This window comes from Moschus berezovskii, chromosome X, assembly GCF_049115385.1.
Source record: "Moschus berezovskii isolate FMDL1 chromosome X, NW_MosBer_1.0, whole genome shotgun sequence".
NCBI classification, from domain to species: Eukaryota; Metazoa; Chordata; class Mammalia; order Artiodactyla; family Moschidae; genus Moschus; species Moschus berezovskii.
In genome coordinates this window covers 51,980,078-51,994,321 of record NC_142488.1, presented here as the reverse complement: position 1 = coordinate 51,994,321, position 14,244 = coordinate 51,980,078, and the positions used below count along the sequence as shown (strand labels likewise).

Here is a 14,244-nt window from a genome sequence, read left to right as displayed (position 1 = left end):
GCTACTATGTGCCAGACAATGTTCTAGATATGTGGGGTATAGCACTTCACAAAACAGAAAACATAATTTGTCCCCCCAAAAATTGTTTTCCTTCAGGAGCACTGATGGATGAGCACAATATTAATAACTTACAGATCATCTGATCCAGACACATGCCTGATATCTGTCAATAGCATTTGGGACTTGAATACACCACAACTCCATGTCACATGCTATAATAATTTTGTTCCCCACTCCTCAATTGGATATACACCAAACAGAGATATTAGGATTGAAGAAGTATGGTCTGATGTGATTCTGATTAATAACTCCCCCAAATAATACTCTTGGTGTGCCATGGCAACAGTATTTTATTATTGTGTAGTAGTACCATGATGTCGCTGGGTCTTGGAAGATTCATAACTGTGGAGAGCAGTGGTGACTGTCACTAAGTGAACTAAGCAATATAAAATCTGCCCTTGTTTGGTTTGTAGTTTAGTGGGGGAGACAGCAATAAGCAACGAATTTAATAAACCAACAAATGATGTGGTGCAGAATCTATTACTAGAAAACTAGTGAAAGAAAGGAGGCCTGTCAGTGCTGATTGCTGGGTATATAAGTTTACATGGGGTGTTTATGGACAGCCTCATTGAGAAGGAGACATCTGGTCAGATACTTGAAGATGGAGAGGGACCAGGGCACAGGGATATCTAGAGGAACAAAGCTGCAGGCATTGGGATCAAAGCTCGACTCCTGTGAAGAGGGGGTGGATGTGCTGCAATTCCAGAACACTGAGATGGGCACTGGAGTTGTTGTTCAGTCGCTAAGTCATGTCCAGTTCTTTGCGACCCCATGGACTGCAGCACACCAGGCTTCCCTGTCTTTCACTATCTCCCAGAGTTTGCTCAAATTCATGTCCATTGAGTCAGTGATGCTATCTAACCATCTCATCCTCTGCATGCTCTTTCCTTTTGCCCTCAATCTTTCCTAGCATCAGGGTCTTTTCCAGTGAGTCAGCTCTTCACATCTGGTGGCCAAAGTTTTGGTGATTCAGTTTCAGCAACAGTCTTTCCAATGAATACTCAGGGCTGATTTTCTTTAGAATTGACAGGTTTGATCTCCTTGCAGTCCAAGGCACTGGAGTTACAATGCTGAAATCACACTCCCGTGGGCTTGAGACAGATGGACATTTCTACAAATAGTTACAACAAACTTGGAAGCACTACCTGGTTTACAGGGAATGAGGGGACTTTGTCCACATTTGTCTTTTTAAGGAAGTCAGGGGAACTAACCTGAAGTGCCAGGCATCTCAGAGCAGAAGGAATAGAAGTTAACTAAGATGGGGGGAAGAGTTTTCTCTGCAGAAGTAACAGTGTGAGTGCCACTGGGAAATGCATCTCAGGAATCTGAGGGCAGGGAGCTTAGCTTAATTGTCTGAGGGCACCAGCTGCTGCATTCTGAAATTTGTCTCCACATTTTTACTAGACCAACCTCCCCTCAGGCTGCTTTCAGCCTATAATGGAAGGTGAGAGAAATAGTAAGGCAGGACTGTTGCTGGGAGGTTCGTTTTATGTCTCTTCCATCTGCCCTGTTTCCTTTGTGCCTTTTCCTTCCTTTTTTGGTACTCTGTGTGTGTGTGACTTATTTTTCTCCTTTGTAGAGTTATCAACAATAAATTTTGTTTTGTTAGTTTTTGATCTTGAACGTATCATATATACTTTTATTACTTAAGCTTCCCTAGTGGCTCAGATGGTAAAGAATCTGCCCATAATGCAGGAGATCTGGGTTCAGTTCCTGGGTCAGAAAGTTCCCCTTGAGAAGGGAATGGCAACACACTCCAGTATTCTTGCCTGGAGAATCCCATGGACAGAGGAGCCTGACAAGCTACAGTCCATATGGTTGCAAAAGAGTCGGACACGGCACTACTGAGAAACTAACATTTTCGCTTTATTACTTAAAAATCTACTGCTGTAAGGTAACAATATTTTCATTTAGCTAAATTACACTTCAGAATATTTCAGTAATATTCCATTTCTCTGCTGTCAACCTTTGAGAGGTATTTTCATACATTTTACTTTCACATAGTGTGTTCAAATCCCTACACTGCATTGGGGTTTTTTCATAACCAATCAAATATCTTTGAGAAAGTTTGAATAGTAAGAAAAAATCTCATACCTTTGCCCATGCAGTTACTATTTCAGGTCTTCTCCACTCTTTTGTGTAGAGCTATATTTCCATTTGCTATTATTTTCCTTCCTCCTGAAGGACTTGCCTTAACATTTTTTGTAGCGCTCTGGTGCTGATAATGGATCCTCTTAGATTTTGTGTGTCTGAAAAAGACTTTATTTTGCCACTGTTTTTTAAATGCTACCAAACCCAACTTGGGTCCTTTCACAAGACTGTTGTGAATTGAAACTGCTAACACTGATTTGAATGGTTTGCCTTGGAAACGAACAGAAATCATCCTGTCATTTTTAAGATTGCATCCAAGTACTGCATTTCGGACTCTTTTGTTCACCATGATGGCTACTCCATTTCTTCTAAGGGATTCCTGCCCACAGTAGTAGATATAATGGTCATCCGAGTTAAATTCACCCATTCCAGTCCATTTTAATTCACTGATTCCTAGAATGTCGACGTTCACTCTTGCCATCTCCTGTTTGACCACTTCCAATTTGCCTTGATTCATGGACCTAACATTCCAGGTTCCTATGCAATATTGCTCTTTACAGCACTGGACCTTGTTTCTATCATTGGTCACATCCACAACTGGGTATTGGTTTTGCTTTTGCTCCATCCCTTTATTCCTTCTATAGTTATTTCTCCACTGAGCTCCAGCAGCATACTGGGCACCTACCGACCTGGGGAATTCCTCATTCAGTATCCTATCATTTTGCCCTTTGTTACTGTTCATGGGGTTCTCAAGGCAAGTATACTGAAGTGGTTTGCCATTCCCTTCTCCAGGGGACCACATTCGGCTGTGGTCCGTGTGATTAGATCAGCTAGTTTCCTGTGATTATGATTTCAGTTTGTCTGCCCTCTGGTGCCCCCAGTAATGCTGAAGAAGCCGAAGTTAATCGGTTCTATGAAGACCTACAAGACCTTTTAGAACTAACACCCAAAAAAGATGTCCTTTTCATTCTAGGGGACTGGAATGCAAAAGTAGGAAGTCAAGAAACACCTGGAGTAACTGGCAAATTTGGCCTTGGAGCACGGAATGAAGCAGGGCAAAGGCTAATAGAGTTTTGTCAAGAGAATGCACTGGTCATAGCAAACACCCTCTTCCAACAACACAAGAGAAGACTCTACACATGGACATCACCAGATGGTCAACACCGAAATCAGATTGATTATATTCTTTGCAACCAAAGATGGAGAAGCTGTATACAGTTAGCGAAAACAAGACCAGGAGCTGACTGTGGCTCAGATCATGAACTCCTTATTGCCAAATTCAGACTTAAATTGAAGAAAGTAGGGAAAACCACTAGACCATTCAGATATGACCTCAATCAAATCCCTTATGATTATGCAGTGGAAGTGAGAAATAGATTTAAGGGACTAGATCTGATTGATAGAGTGCCTGATGAACTCTGGACGGAGGTTCGTGACATTGTACAGGAGACAGGGACCAAGACCATCCCCATGGAAAAGAAATGCAAAAGAGCGAAATGGCTGTCTGAGGAGGCCTTACAAATAGCTGTAAAAAGAAGAGAGGCGAAAAGCAAAGGAGAAAAGGAAAGATATAAGCATCTGAATGCAGAGTTCCAAAGAATAGCAAGGAGAGATAAGAAAGCCTTCCTCAGTGATCAATGCAAAGAAATAGAGGAAAACAACAGAATAGGAAAAACAAGAGATCTCTTCAAGAAAATTAGAGATTCTAAGGGAACATTTCATGCAAAGATGGGCTCGATAAAGGACAGAAATGGTATGGACCTAACAGAAGCAGAAGATATTAAGAAGAGGTGGCAGGAATACACAGAAGAACTGTACAAAAAAGATCTTCACGACCAAGATAGTCACGATAATGTGATCACTGACCTAGAGCCAGACATCTTGGAATGTGAAGTCAAGTGGGCCTTAGAAAGAATCACTACGAACAAAGCTAGTGGAGGTGATGGAATTCCAGTTGAGCTATTTCAAGTCTTGAAAGATGATGCTGTGAAAGTGCTGCACTCAATATGCCAGCAGATTTGGAAAACTCAGCAGTGGCCACAGGACTGGAAGAGGTCAGTCTTCATTCCAATCCCAAAGAAAGGCAATGCCAAAGAATGCTCAAACTACCGCACAATTGCACTCATCTCACACGCTAGTAAAGTCATGCTCAAAATTCTCCAAGCCAGGCTTCAGCAGTATGTAAACCGTGAACTCCCAGATGTTCAAGCAGGTTTTAGAAAAGGCAGAGGCACCAGAGATCAAATTGCCAACATCCGCTGGATCATGGAGAAAGCAAGAGAGTTTCAGAAAAACATCTATTTCTGCTTCATTGACTATGCCAAAGCCTTTGACTGTGTGGATCACAATAAACTGTGGAACATTCTGAAAGAGATGGGAATCCCAGACCACCTGACCTGCCTCTTGAGAAACCTGTATGCAGGTCAGGAAGCAACAGTTAGAACTGGACATGGAACAACAGACTGGTTCCAAATAGGAAAAGGTGTACGTCAAGGTTGTGTATTGTCACCTTGCTTATTTAACTTATATGCAGAGTACATCATGAGGAATGCTGGGCTGGAAGAAGCACAAGCTGGAATCAAGATTGCTGGGAGAAATATCAATAACCTCAGATATGCAGATGACACTACCCTTATGGCAGAAAGTGAAGAGGAACTCAAAAGCCTCTTGATGAAAGTGAAAGAGGAGAGTGAAAAGGTTGGCTTGAAACTCAACATTCAGAAAACAAAGATCATGGCATCTGGTCCCATCACTTCATGGGAAATAGATGGAAAAACAGTGGAAACAGTGTCAGACTTTGTTTTTTTGGGCTCCAAAATCACTGCAGATGCTGATTGCAGCCATGAAATTAAAAGACGCTTGCTCCTTGGAAGGAAAGTTATGACGAACCTTGATAGTATATTAAAAAGCAGAGACATTACTTTGCCGACCAAGGTCCGTCTAGTCAAGGCAATGGTTTTTCCCGTGGTCATGTATGGATGTGAGAGTTGGACTGTGAAGAAAGCTGATCGCCGAAGAATCGATGCTTTTGAACTGTGGTGTTGGAGAAGACTCTTGAGAGTCCCTTATACTGCAAGGAGATCCAACCAGTCCATTCTAAAGGAGATCAATCCTGGATGTTCATTGGAGGGACTGATGCTGAAGCTGAAACTCCAATACTTTGGCCACCTCATGAGACGAGTTGACTCACTGGAAAAGACTCTGATGCTGGGAAAGGTTGGGGGCGGGAGGAGAAGGGGACGACGGAGAATGAGATGGCTGGATGGCATCACCAACTCTGTGGACATGAGTTTGGATGTACTCCGGGAGTTGGTGATGGACAGGGAGGCCTGGCGTGCTGTGATTCATGGGGTCGCGGAGAGTCGGACACGACTGAGCGACTGAACTGAACTGAACTGAACTGAACACTGATTTGTGGTGTTAGTACAGCATTTGGGGTCTCTGGTGGCTCAGGGGTAGAGAATTCATCTGCAGTGCAGGATATGCGGGTAACCAGGATTTGATCCCTGGATTGGGAAGATCCCCTGGAGGAGGGCATGTCCATCTACTCCAGTATTCTTGCCAGGGAAAATCCCATTGACAGAGGAGCCTGGCAGACTACAGGCCATAGGCTTGCAAAGAGTCAGACGCGACTGAACAATGAACACAAAGTACAGCATTTAGTGTAAGGTGTTCAACACAGGGCCAAGCAAGGAGGACAGGAAGCTCTTGCTTAAAAGACCTGAAGATTGGCTATCTAATGCTACACTTGACATAGCTCAAATGCTCTGTGACAACCTGGAGGGCTGGGATGGGATGGGAGGTGGGAGGGAGGTTCTAGAGGGAAGGGACATACATATACCTATGCCTGACACACGTTGGCATGTGGCAGAAACCAACACGATATTACAAAGCAATTATCCTCCAATTAAAAATAAATAATGTTTTTAAAACGACCTTAACTTCTGGAAGGATTTCAAGGAAAGATTTTTAAAGGCAAGGTGAAGAAGAGGGTCATGGGGTGCATGATCAGTTCATGCTAAATTCTCTGGTTGGTTGAAGGTAAGGTAGCAGGATGATATTTTGGGAATCTCAGTCATTAACCATCTGGGTTCCAACTGCTCTGGGGTCTATGTGCTGGTCATCAGAATGCATTTAACTTCGTCCACCTGCTAGAGGTTTTAGTATATGCAAAATGGCTCAAGCATACAGTTCAGAATATTATCTATGGCCCTTGAAGACTAACTAAAGGCCCTTGACTTTGTTTTATGGCTAAACTATGTTTGTTTTGTCTTCTTTGACTTTATTTTGACTTGTTTTCCTTTATTTCTGCGTGTTGTCACCTCTCTGATTAAATTGCTCTTTGGAAGTGGGGAAAGGCTTAGGAGACAAAGGCTTTTCTACACACAAGTGACAGCGGACATGAGAGCAGGAGGTCTATTTTTACCAAAAAGTATGCATGGGAAGGGGGCGGGCGGTCCAGCTGCTCACTGCTCAAAAGCCAATAAACAGGTGAGGTTGGTGGAAAGGAAAGTTGGCTTTATTTCAGATGCCAGCAACTGTCGGGGAGGGTGGCAGATGGTCCAAAGACCGACTTCCCCACTTCCCCCTGACAAGCAGGGGGTGAGACCATTTATAGTCGGCGGGGGGTGAGGGGTGGTTACATACAGGAAGAGCATGGTCATCTCTAACAGTCATCTTCAACTGTTCATCAGTGGTCTGACTAGCATCAACTTGGTTGTTTCAGGTACAGTTAGTCTTTAGTTCTGGGATACACTTGTTACCATTTCTTTGTAGTCAGTTCTTAGAATTGTGGCAGCTCATGTCCTGGGTACAGTCTGGTCATCTTGTAGTTAACTTTTCCACCTGGTGTTTTGTTATGTATAAGACAGTTCACAGGATATGGCTCAGAATATTATCTATAGCCCTTGAGAAAGAACTAAACGGCCTTGACTATGCTTAATGACTACATTATTATTATTTAGTCTCCTTTGATTGTTTTCCTTTGTTTCCACATTCCTCACTTCTCTGATTAAAATTATTCTTTGACTAAAATTTTCCACAGGCAAAAGGCATGCACAGGACATGGTGGGGGGCAAGGACCATATCGTCCTGCTCAGTTTCAATCCCTCCCTTTTCTTTAATATTCCTCAATCTTGAGGAAAGACAGGTACAAAACAAGAAAGGCAATAAATTTTCATGGTACCTGGACAAACATTTGAAACTTACTAGACATACTACAATGAGGATAATAATAAAAATGTACCTTTGTACTATTTATTGTATTAATGATTAAAGCAGATGTACAATGTATGTTTAATAGGCCACAAACAGGCTGTTTTGGTTGGCCTAAAGTTTAAATTAAATCATGTATATGCCAGAATGGCTTCCCCATACCTCAATATGTGAATACTAATTTCATCATTTTCCCCTTTTAAGTTATAACTCTTTCTGTGGAGAGCACTGATAATCAATATATTTTCCCAATGTTGCCAGAGTGACTCATTTTCCTCCTCTGGGTCCATCCATGTCCCTCAGTGCTAGGCCTCCATTTTATTTATATATTTGCCTAGTTGTCCACGTTGAGGAAAAACTAATAAATATCGTGATCAGGCTCAGAAGTACATTAATAAGGAAATGCTTTATAGGCCATACATTTTATCACTCATACCCAATTGTCACACAAACATTGTTCATGTGTTTTAAGTGCAAAGCCAGCAGTGTCACACATCATGAGCAGTTATACTCTGTGACAACTTTACTGGGCAATTTTTCCATCCTGAACATTGTGGTCAAAAGTATGATTAGAAGCAAAACAATTGCTTTTCATTAGAAGTCTCTGTTACTAAATCAGATCAACATTCCAGGAGAATTTGTTTTTCTTAACAGAGAGAAAACAAACTTCAGTCTTGCATCAGTTTACTGATAGTAAAATTCATATACCTAATTACATTTAGACTAATATTAATCCTCACAATGTATGCAATTCTTTTTTTTTTCAAAATTCCTTTTTCACAAACTTTTTGTCACTTTCTAGACCCAAACAAGTTTGTCCTGCATTTCTTCATCCAGAACAAACAACTGTAGGACAAGATTATTATCATCATTTTTCCTTAACAAAAACAGCTCCATTCTTTATAACTTCTCTTTGTTGACTACATGTATCCTACTACTCTACATACCAAAATGTTTTGCTTATCATTTTTACATACCACGATTTTTAATCCTTGAAAGTTTTAACAAAACCAAGAAACAAGTGATTGAAATGTCACACCAGCATTTTTTGATTGGCAAACATAAGAATATTTTTCATAACCTCAAAAAACATATATTTTTATAGCATAATTTTTCTTCAGTGGTACAACATGTATGTTTAATAAAGCCAAACATCATTAGTTTCCCTCTTGGTCTTACAAGGAGACAAGAGTAGGTAAATTTAGGTTTGTTTGATTTGTAAGTACTTCTATTTTTTAAGGCCAATTAAATAGAGTTCCTTTACAAATGAACCTCATAGATATTATACAAAGACAAAAACACATATTGAGATGTACAAACAGAGATCTCATTGTTTCATCTTTTTACATTTTAGGAATTAGGAGTTGCAGTTAAGCATATCAGTTTATGGATAATAATCAGAATAGCCAAATTACACACTCAATTTTAAAAGGCTTCTCTCCTTTTTCTCCCCTTAGCTTGAAGTTTTACAGTTAACCCAAGGCTGGAGTTCCAGGCAATGTGGACTGTGTTTGTATTTCAAGGACATGGTAAGTTAACTTCAAGTTTTCTTTTAGACATTTTTTTTCCTCAGGGTCTGAAAAAAGATGTTTTTTTTTCTTTTTTTTTTTTCAGAAATAAAATTCTTTAATTTTAAGAAATTTACAATAGGGTAATTCACATTAGTAAAATTCAAATAAAGAAATCAACTGGTGGTTTTAAAAATATTTTATATAATTTAACATTCATTCTTCATTTTTAAACTCTTAATAAGTTAGGAAGAGAAAGCTCTTTCATTAACCTGATGTTCTTCACTTCAATTTAATCATATTTGAAAGAGCAAGACAAAAAGCATTTTAATCACTCACCATCACTTCTCCATGTCATTCGAAAGCTCTAACCAATGGCTATCAGAAGAGAAGAGTTACAACTGCCAGAAAATAGGAAGCAAATTATGACAGTTTTTTTTTCTTTTAATCAAGCTAGCTTTCCCTAACTGCATATGCAAAAAGAACCAGTTTTTTTGAATTTCAAGAGTTTCGTCTTAACCAATCTTCTCTGGAGTCTGAAGAATACCATAGCTGTACACTATCCAAAAAAAAAAAATCATCTCTCTTTTTCAGTCATAAATTCACAGCTAAAATTTTTCTTAATGAGTTGAACCTGAATTCCCATTTTGCATAAGCATAAGGCAACAAGAGCACCAATCATACAAATGAAATACACGCTCACACACCAAGTGGCAGATCTGTCATAAACCCTCTCCAAGGGTGACCCATACGGAGTCCCAAACAAACACTTCCCCAACACAAATGGTCCTCAGTGGTAGTCAGGTGTCAGAACCAATTGGCAAGAATGCCCCAAAGCACTTCATGCTCACAAACAGTTCTCGATGGCAGACAGACATCAGAACCAATGAGCAAAAATGCCCTCAGAGCAGTCAGTGCTCATAAATGATCCTCAATATCAGACACATGTCAGAAACAACTGGCGAGAATGCCCAAATACCACTAGCACTCACAAATGGGAAGGTTGCCTGTGTGCTCACTGGTGGACTTACCCAGTCTTGGAGTTCGTCAGCTTGTCCCAAATGCACGTTTCCATTCCACCAAGAAAAAAGGGTAAGTTGGCAGCCAGTGCCGAGCAGGGGAGAAACAGGGGAGCATCCTCAAAACAAATGGTTTTGGAAGCCTCTAGGAACGTCCCCAAATCCCCTACTCGGGGCTAGCTAGCCACGAACAACAGGATGATACACTGTCATGGCCACAGCTCTCCCCTGGAAGACCCAGGAGAGCCAGGTGCCAGGAAGGCAGAGGAGCCAGCAGTAGCCAGCCCCATATTGGGCACCAAAATCAATTACTGAAAGGTATGCATAGTGGCTGAAACTCCAATACTTTGGCCACCTCAGGCGAAGAGTTGACTCACTGGAAAAGACTCTGATGCTGGGAAGGATTGGGGGCAGGAGGAGAAGGGGACGACGGAGAGTGAGATGGCTGGATGGCATCACCGACTCGATGGACATGAGCTTGAGTGAACTCCAGGAGTTGGTGATGGACAGGGAGGCCTAGCGTGCTGTGATTCATGGGGTCGCAAAGAGTCAGACACGACTGAGCGACTGAACTGAACTGATGCGTGGTGGGGAGGGGTCCAGTTGGTCGCCACTCAAAATTCAGTATCAAGCCAGGTTAGTGGAAAGGAAAGTTTGCTTTATTTCACATGCTGGCAACTGGGGGGAAGTGTGGCGGACATCTGCCCAAAGGCCAACTGCCCCCCCCAATACCTCAACAAGCAGGGTGTAAGACCATTTATAGACGGGAGGAGAGGGGCGGGGGGGAATACATGCAGAAACAGCATAAGCATCTCTAACAGTCATATTCAAATTGGTCATCAGTGGTCTGACTAGCATCATCTTGGTTGTTTTAGGTACAGTTAATCTATAGTTTTGGGGTGCACTTGTTCCCACTTCTTTGCAGTCAGTTCTCTGAAATGTGGCAGCTCAAGTCCTAGGTACACTTTGTCATCACATAGTTAACTTTTCCACCTGGTGTTTTGGCGTCTCACAGGATATGGTTCAGAATATTATCTATAGAGACGCGAGAGACGCCCGGCTCCGGCGGCGCAGACGTGAGAGACGCCCGGCTCCGGCGCAACCGACCACGTGCAGAATCGTGGCTGAGAGGAGCTGCCCCGCGCCCAGGGTTAGTTCGGTGGCCGAGAGGAGCTGTACCACGTCCAGGAGGCGGTGGCTGCTTGGGCACCGGAGGGCCGAGAGGAGCGGATCCACATTCAAAGCAGGAGGGGCGGCCTTGAGGAGATACCCCCTCGTCCAAGGTAAGGTACAGCGGCTGCACCTTGCTGGAGCAGTTGGGAAGAGATACTCCACGACCAAATGGAATATAAGAATCCAGTCTTCTGGGGAGGAAGGAACAAGATGGCGGAGGGATAAGATGGCGAGACCACTCTCTCCCCCACAAATTCATCAAAAGAGCATTTGAACGCGGAGTAATGTCCACAAAACAACTTCTGAATACTGGCAGAGGACATCAGGCTCCCAGAAAAGCAGCCCATTGTCTTCTAAAGGAGAGAGAAGAAATCCAGCTCCACCCACCAGAATACCAACACATGCTTCCCTAACCAGGGAACCTGGACAAGTCACCCGTCCAACCCCACACACAGCGAAGAAACTACATAATAAAGAGAACTCCACAAACTGCCGGAAGAGGGAAAGGCCACCCCAAGCAAAGCAATATAAGCAAGATGAAGAGGCAGAGAAATACCCAGCAAGTAAAGGAACAAGATAATTGCCCACCAACACAAACAAAAGAAGAAGATATAGGGAATTTGCCTGATAAAGAATTTCAAATTTTGATGGTGAAAATGATTCAAAATCTTGAAAGCAAAATGGAGTAACAGATGAATAACCTGGAGAAAAGGATTGAGAAGATGGAAGAAAGATTTAATAAGGACTTAGAAGAAATAAAAAAGAGTCAATATACAATGAATAATGCAATAGATGAGATCAGAAACACTCTGGAGGGAACAAACAATAGAATAACAGAGGCAGAAGACAGGATAAACGAACTAGAAGATAGAATTGTAGAAATAAATGAAACAGAGAGGAAAAAAGAAAAACGAATTAAAAGAAATGAGGACAATATTAGAGCCCTCTGGGACAATATTAAACGCTCCAACATTCGAATCATAGGAGTCCCAGAAGAAGAAGACAAAAAGAAAGACCATGAGAGAATACTTGAGGAGATAATAGTTGAAAACTTCCCTAAAATAGGGAAAGAAATAATCACCCAAGTCCAAGAAACCCAGAGAGTCCCCAACAGGATAAACCCAAGGCGAAATACTCCAAGACACATATTAATCAAATTAACAAAGATCAAACACAAAGAACAAATATTAAAAGCAGCAAGGGAAAAGCAGCAAATAACATATAAGGGGATTCCCATAAGGATAACAGCTGATCTTTCAACAGAAACTCTTCAGGCCAGAAGGGAGTGGCAAGACATACTTAAAGTGATGAAAGAAAATACCCTACAGCCCAGATTACTATACCCAGCAAGGATCTCATTCAAATATGAAGGAGAAATCAAAAGGTTTACAGACAAGCAAAAGCTGAGGGAATTCAGCCTCACCAAACCAGCTCTCCAACAAATGCTAAAGGATCTTCTCTAGACGGGAAACACAGAAAGAGTATATAAACTTGAACCCAAAGCAATAAAGAAAATGGATACGGGATCATACTTATCAATAATTACCTTAAACGTAAATGGGTTGAAATTTTCAAAAAGGCTAGGAAACAATTCTCATAGCCATCAATAGTTCAGTGTTGAGTTCATGAATAGTTTTTAAAGTTTGGGACAAATTGTAGTATTTGCTATTTGAAGTAATATTTGTAATTGGCATATTGCAATGTAACATTGGTCTTCATTTCCAACTTAAAAAGCCTAGCAGTCGCTAGTGAGCGAGCAGCAGTCGCTAGTGAGCGAGCGGGAGGCAGTTCGGCTACTGGAGCGGAGCAATGCCTAAGTCAAAGGAACTTGTTTCTTCAAGCTCTTATGGTAGCGATTCTGACAGTGAAGTTGACAAAAAGCTAAAGAGGAAAAAGCAAGTTGCTCCAGAAAAACCTGTAAAGAAGCAAAAAACTGGTGAAACTTCCAGAGCGCTGTCATCCTCCAAGCAGAGCAGCAGCAGCAGAGATGATAACATGTTTCAGATTGGGAAAATGAGGGTCTCAGGTGGTCCATCTCCTAACCTTGATGAGTCTCTCTGGTCCCTTTAAGCTGGCCTCAGGTGGTTTCGTGGCTGCTCCTCCCTTGATTAGCAACTGCTCGGATTTGCTTTTTGGAACTCAGAACATGAAGACTTTCTGAGCAGGTTGTCATCAAAAGATCAGCAGACTTTTTCAAAAATTTCAAATCACATATAAATTTTCACAAGTGATGAAATCACAGATATGGCAAGTCTCCAATTAACAGGACTAAACAAGAAATTACTTCCTTTACACTTTGGACTCCGTAACTACTCCTTTACACTTTGGACTCACTAGTGTTCGGAATCCCAGTGGTCTCCATTGACGTTGAAGTCAGAGCTCGAAAATACCACCAGGTGGCGCCAATACCACTTTAATAGATTGAGAAATGGCCAAGTATTAATAAGTTTGTTACTAATAAACATAAATCCTTCCAAAAAAAAAAAAAGAATATTATCTATAGCTCTTGAGAAAGAATTAAATGGCCTTGGCTATGCTTAATGACTCCATTATTATTATTTATTCTCCTTAGACTCTTTTCCTTCATTTCCACATCTCTCACTTCTCTGATTAAACTTATTTTTGACTAAAGCTTTTCACAAGCAGAAGACTTATAGAGGACATAGTGGAAGTGGGGACAGGGCGGGGAGAGGGTGGGCATGGTGCTAGGCAAGGACCATATGGTTCCGCACTGTTTCACTGTCCCCACGAAGGTCCAACATGGTCCTGCTCAGTTTACGAAAAATATGTTCACTGAGTATAGAATTCCAGGTTTAGAGGTATTTTTTTTTCTTTCACTATTTTAAAGATCTTGGTACACTGTCATCACTTTAGATTGTCTCTGAGGAAAAAATTCCTTTCTGTAATTAAAATGATTTGTTTCTCTGGTTGCTCTAATATTTTCTCTTTATCACTGGTTTTAAGCAGTTTGATTATTATTTGCCTTAGTGTAGTTTTTTCATGTTATTTGTACTTTAATGGGCTTCTTGCATCTATGGGATTATAGTTTTTAGTAAATCTGGAAGAATTGGGGCATTAATTCTTCAAATGTTTTATCTGTCCCCACCTCTTGGTCCACTCCTCCAGAGACCCCCAACTGTAACTTTCTCAGGCTGCTTGAAGTGATCCCACAGCTAATG

At 41.4% G+C, this 14,244-nt stretch overlaps 1 long non-coding RNA gene across 1 annotated transcript in view; it reads left to right on the top strand.

The window, feature by feature from the left end:
* The window catches only part of LOC148773310 (uncharacterized), a 36,872-nt gene extending 23,147 nt beyond the window's left edge, over positions 1 to 13,725 (top strand). Inside the window, exons 4-5 of the long non-coding RNA XR_016036896.1 lie at positions 8,823 to 8,894; positions 10,908 to 13,725. This is a non-coding gene — a long non-coding RNA (uncharacterized LOC148773310). The remainder of the gene's footprint in view (positions 1 to 8,822; positions 8,895 to 10,907) is intronic.
* The last annotated feature ends 519 nt before the right edge of the window (positions 13,726 to 14,244 follow it).